Here is a 6,322-nt window from a genome sequence, read left to right as displayed (position 1 = left end):
TGTGAAGTTGGTGCTTTTTGCCCCAATGTGCATCACTTTACACTTGCTTACATTGAACCACATTTGCCATTTTGTTGCCCAGTCCCCCAGTTTGGAGAGCTCTTTTTGGAGTTCCTCACAATCCCCTTTGGATTTCACTACCCCAAATAGTTTAGTGTCACCTGCAAATTTGGCCACTTCGCTGGTCACCCCACCTAGATAATTTATGAACAAGTTAAAGAGCACTGGTCCCAGTACTGATCCCTGGGGGACCCCACCTCCTACCTCTCTCCATTTATTCCTTTCTGTTTCCTGTCCTTCAACCAGTTACCAATCCACACATGAACCTGTCCCCCTTATTCCATGACTGCTAGGTTTACTCAAGAGCCTTTGGTGGGGAACTTTATCAAAAGCTTTTTGGAAGCCCAGGTACACTTTGTCCATCGGATCACCTTTATCCACATGCCTGCTGACACACTCAAAGAACTCCAAAAGGTTAGTGAGGCAAGACTTTTCCTTACAGAAGCCATGCTGGTTCTCCTTCAACAATTTTGTCCTTAAGTATGTTTTCCATCAATTTACCCGGCCCTGAAGTTAAGCTCACTAGCCTGTAATTTCACAGATCCCCACTGGATCCCTTCCTGAAAATTTGAGTCACATTGGCTACTTTCCAGTCCTCTGGTACAGAGCCTGATTATAGAGACGTTATGTATTTTTGCTAGATCGACAATTTCACATTTGAGTTTTTTCAGAATTCTTGGGTGGATGCCATCTTGCCCTGGCGCTTTGTTAATTTTTAGCTTTTCATGAGAGTTTAGAACATCTTCTCTTGTCACCTCAAACTCACCCAGTTCCTCAGCCACTAAACCTGAAAAACTCAATTCTGGAAAGGGTATATGGTCAGTATCCTTTGCTGTGAAGACAGATGCAAGGAACTCATTCAGCGTCCCTGCAGTCTCCTTATCCTTAATAATCCCTTTCACACCCTCATCTAAGGTTCCAGCCACCTCCCTGGCAGGTTTTCTACATCTGATATATTTAAATACGTTTTTGATCTGGTAGAGATCCGTCGACACCCATAAGAGTGGGTTCTGCGCCTGCGCAGGAATTCCTGTGGTAGCCGTGCCTCAGCTTGTCGAGGCATCCAAGCCCTGCCTCAACGCAGAGCATGCTATTTAAGAGCAGGCTGGGTGCCATGTTCCTCAGTTCTTTTCCGACCGCCTTTGCGTTTGGACCTTGGTCTGCCGCCTCTCCGTCGGAAAGTTCCTCGAGTTCTGTTTCAATAATAATAATAAATAATAATTTGGACTGACTTTCGTGTATGACCTATTTCTGGCTGACGACTTTTATATATATCTGACTTGGATCGGCTGACGACCCACGACTGACTTTGACGCGGAACGAACTAGACTATCCCTTGCACCCATGGTATGGCTGAGGAGAAAAAATCTTTTAAGAGGTGTGAGGGCTACAATGCTAAACTCCCCTCCAAAGACCTCCATGATTTGTGCCTGATTTGCTTCGGTGAGGAGCATAATGTCTCCTCTTGCAAAATATGCCTCTCATTTTCAAAGCAGACACGGAAGAATCAGGCACTTCGCCTCAGAGCAGCAATCTATGACGAGGTGTTAAGTCCCTTGACACCGGGCACACCCCGTCCCTCAACGTTACAATTGAGGTTAGTTATAGTTACAGTTGAGCACTACCTACCTTTTTCCGGAACCCGCAATCGACCCTGGAAATGTCCATGCACTCTCTGGACATCCGTAGAGCTCTTATTCTACATGTCATGTACAAAAGATTTCAGAGCCACTACACGCCTTTTTGTAGGCTACAGTGGCTCCACCAAGAGCTTGCCGATATCTCGACAAAGGTTGTCTAGGTGGCTAGTTAACCTCATCCTACTCACTTATAAGATACAGCACAAAACACCTCCAAGAGCTGTCAAGGCCATTCCACACAGGCTTACGCTTTGTCAGCAGCACACCTCCTGGGAGTTGGCTTCTTGGACATCTGCAAAGCAGCTACATAGTCGTCCAATCTCCCATTTGTCAAACATTACGCCATAGATGTGCGCTCTGCTGCAGAGGCTAGTTTTGGGAGAAGTGTCCTTAAAAGGGTGTTACAATAGCACTACTGCACCCTCCTCCATGGGGAGCTTGCTAAACACCTACTCTTATGGCTGTCGACAGATCTTGATCCAGATAAACAGGTTGCTCACCTGTAATTCATGATCTGGTAGAGATCCGTTGACACCCATAAGACCTTCCCATCCTACCCCTCTGCAGTAGTGATGCTCTGCTATGTGCGTAACACTATGCTTGCTGTTGCCCTTGGATCCATCAAATATGAACTCACCTGCTTGCAGGATGATCATCCTCCATGGCGGTTGTCCAAAGAACTGAGGAACATGGCGCCCAGCCCGCTCTTAAATAGCACGCTCTGCGTGGGGGCGGGGCTTGGACGCCTCGACAAGCTGAGGCATGGCTACTGCAGGAATTCCTGCGCAATCAGTTACAGGTGAGCAACCTGTTTTTATCCCCCCTGCCACATCTAGCTATATGCTCCTCAAACTCTTTGCATCCCTTGTGTCCTTGCATTTCTTTTGCTAGAGTTTATGTTCCTTCCTGTTCTCTTCATTTGGACATGACTTCCATTTTTTGAAAGAAGTCATCTTCCCTTTTATAGTTTCCTTGACTCTACTTGTTAGCCACACTGGCATCCTCCTGAACTTGGTGGTACCTCTCCTCCTTCTTGGTATACATTCCAATTGTGTTTCTAGTACTGTGGTTTTAAATAAGTTCTATGCTTTCTGCAGTGATTTGACCCTCCTGACTTTCCCTTTCAACTTCCTTCTTACCAGTCCCCTCATTTTTGAGAAGTTTCCATTTAGCACATCTAGAAGTTTGGACTCTATCATTACCTGAATGTGAATTTACCCAGTCTGTGTGGGTAGTTGAAGTCAGATTGTACAACGGAGCACTGGTTTCAAGCAGCAAAGAAGCAAAGGCTGCTCAGAGTCAGAGGTTCAGTTGTGAACTAATAGGTTGGACAGCAAGGGCTCCGTGTTGGTGACATAGCAATAGCAATAGCAATAGCACTTACATTTATATACCGCTTTTATAGCCGGAGCTTTCTAAGCGGTTTACAATGATTTAGCATTTGCCCCCAACATTCTGGGTACTCATTTTACCGACCTCGGAAGGATGGAAGGCTGAGTCAACCTTGAGCCCCTGGTCAGGATCGAACTTGTAACCTTCTGGTTACAGGGCGGCAGTTTTACCACTGCGCCACCAGGGGCTCATGCAGCGTGTGTGCTGTTTGCTTTCTTCCCTCAAAGCATCAGACCATATCGTCGGCAACTATAAACTGTTGCTTTGTTGGAAATGAAAGTACTAAAGCAGTCTTTGACAAAGCTCAGTTGCCCAGGCGACTAGATACAGAACTAAATGAGTCAGCCAGGAGAAGTTGCTGCCCAGGAACAATGTATGTAAAGGTCTTTTTTACAAATACAGCTAAAAGTTTTGAAACAAATTGAGTGTCTAGCCATGTAAATGTTAAAGAAAAAGCAGGGGATATATTATGAACACTTAATGTTTTTGCCTTTTAAAAAGACATGAAAGCGTCGAAGCTTTTAGCAGCAAACTGAATCTTTGCTAATGAAATAAATGCACATGGTTTTTAAGACTGAAGGATGCAGGTAGTTCTCTGCACCTCCCACCCTGTCCATGTGTTGGGAAACTGCAGCCAATTGTAACTTCCCAAATGTAATATTAGAAAGCAATCCTTTCCCATCCACTTAGGCAATAACTTTCTTCCTAAATTTGGTGTCCTCACCAGAGCTCTTTACTGGGATTTAACAAACTTTCTAGCAGGTGTGAGTTTGCGAACTAGATCAAATACAAAGAAAAACCATCGAAGGGGCTAAAAGTTGGACAAGGATAACTTTAAGGGGGTAAGTATTCTTCTGTGCAATGCCCCCAGTACAGCTGGTGCCTAAATGTTCACATGATTTCTTTTGGAGACCCAATTGTAGGTGGCTTCACCTGATTAGAAGCATCTTAATTGATGCTGGACTATATATCTTCAAGCCCCGAAGCTTGGCGGTTAGTAAGCTTTTTCCCCCTCAACAAGATGTAGGAGGAAAGGTTGCCTCTATAAAGATCTGGTTGATTGAGCCATTATTGTTGTTCAAGCTCAGAGAGAAGGAAAAGTGGTATGTATCGGTTTGTGTATAAAGGGGAGGATGTTATTTACATCATTACGGTTATCTATGTAAGTCCTTGGTCAGGAGATTTGCTAGTGTTTGTTTTATTGTTACAGAATGTCTTTGTTCTCTGATGAAGGATTATCCGAAATGGGCTTAAGAATCCCGGGCTAGCCTACAAGGACTCTTTCCAAGGACTCTTTTCATCCTGGCAAGACTTCATTTCTACAACAGAAGAAGTTTCTGTCCTTTTTATTGTGATGCTACATTTTTCATACATGCATGTTTAGACACTACCTGCAATATCAGTGTTTTTGCTACTCATTTGAGAAATTTTTCACAAATGCAAGATTTCCTTTCATTCATTCTTCATATGGACTAGTACAACATTTTTTACAAGTTCATGTTGTTTTTTGTAATATTCATATGTTTGGGTCTGAATCCTTTGTTATGATTTTTGATTTATTTATTGAGTTGCAATATTTGGTCATATGCATGTGCAGATATTATCTGCAAGATAATTGCTACTGTTATCTAGCTTGTCTAGATTACTAATTGGTATTGTTATTCATTCACTCTTGACTATTAATATAGCATCTCAAGGATTGTTAAATGGATATATGTGTCTTGCCCATTTCCTCCACATAGATCTCTGGTTCTTTAAATGCAGTACTATCTGTGTTTCTGCAATTCTTTGCATTTTTTCATGGCCCCTTTGTCTCCACACTTTGCACGGTTTTTTTCTCATTTTTCCTTCTGATTTGGCGTGCATCCCATTTTTTGCGGCACCTATTGGCCAAGCTGCAGCCTCCCGTCCCCAGAGACCTCCCCACCCTCACCCCACTCCTGCACCTCCCCACAGGAACCCTTCCTCGCTGCCACGGCTGCTCATTCCCCTCAGGCCGCTGACAGGCCCGGGTCCATTGCTTGCCTGCCTCCACCAATGGCCTCAGTCGCCCCAGACAGCAGCAGTGGTTGACTGGACCCTTCCTTGCTGCCAGTGCCACCATGGCCACTCATTCCTTCAGGCTGCTGCCAGGCTCGAGCCTCTCTTCCCCTCCCCCTTTCTCTTCTTTATTCTTTCGTTCCCCTCCTTTCATGTTCTCTCTCGCTGAGTAAACAGATCTTGTTTCCTCATCTAATTCACACAACGGCAGCCTCCTTTTCCTGAAGGGGCGATTCCTCTTCTCTACAATCAAGATCATCTTCCGACCAGTAACAGCTGCATTCCAACTGACCTTAACCATCGCAGATTCTTTTTCCTTATCTGCATATGGAATCCTCACTGCCCAATCACCATGGTGCCACAGGCTCCTCCTCCCTATCTGCATATGGAATCCCCACTGCCCAGTCAGGTGCTTCTGCTTGCGAACTCTCACGAGAGCTGCCGCACACAGGACTGGCCATGGGTATGCCTTAGAGAATTAAATATATAACCAGCAGACCTGGTGCAGAGCATCTGCGCCACTTTCTCTCCCCCAGTTCATGGCCTCATTGCTCCCAACCTTGGAGCCCTGAGCTGCCTCCTGGCCTCTGTCCTTTTTCTCTCTCCGGCCATTTTCAATCTCGCCTCCTCCCCTCAGTCCGTCTCCATATTTGCCCTTCATCCTCCCTTGCACTCCCCTCACCTGTCTCAGGATCAGGCTCCCAACGCACCCTTCCGCTGCCATTGCGGCCATTTAGCTCCCCTTGGCGACGCTTTCTTTTTCTCCCAAGCAGGCAGTGTGCCGGTGCTCGCTGCCGCGCTTGATTCCCCATACGGCTCCTCCATGTTAGGCTGTTTGCAGCCATCTCCCGGGGCCTGTTCTGTCCAGTGTGGTGATTCGCCACCTGCCTCCTGGCACGCACTCCTCCTTCCAGCCTTGCGCGTGTCTCCCCCTCTGGGCCAGTTGCATGGGCAAGCCTCCGCCAGCCAGCCAATCCACTCCCCACCCACCCTGCCTCTTTGCTGCCGCTCTCTCCCAGCCGCTGTTAACTGCTCGGCTCCAGCATCTCTCTCATCCTTTCCCACTTCCCTCCTCCCCTGCCTCTTTGTTGCCACTGCATCGCCCAATTGATCGCTTGCTGTCTCCATCACCCAGCCAACCAGCTTCCACTCCACCAAACATCCCCATGCATTTCCGCCCGCCATGCACT

This window comes from Hemicordylus capensis, chromosome 1 (genome assembly GCF_027244095.1).
Source record: "Hemicordylus capensis ecotype Gifberg chromosome 1, rHemCap1.1.pri, whole genome shotgun sequence".
Classification (NCBI taxonomy): Eukaryota; Metazoa; Chordata; class Lepidosauria; order Squamata; family Cordylidae; genus Hemicordylus; species Hemicordylus capensis.
Note: the sequence above shows the minus strand (reverse complement) of the source record.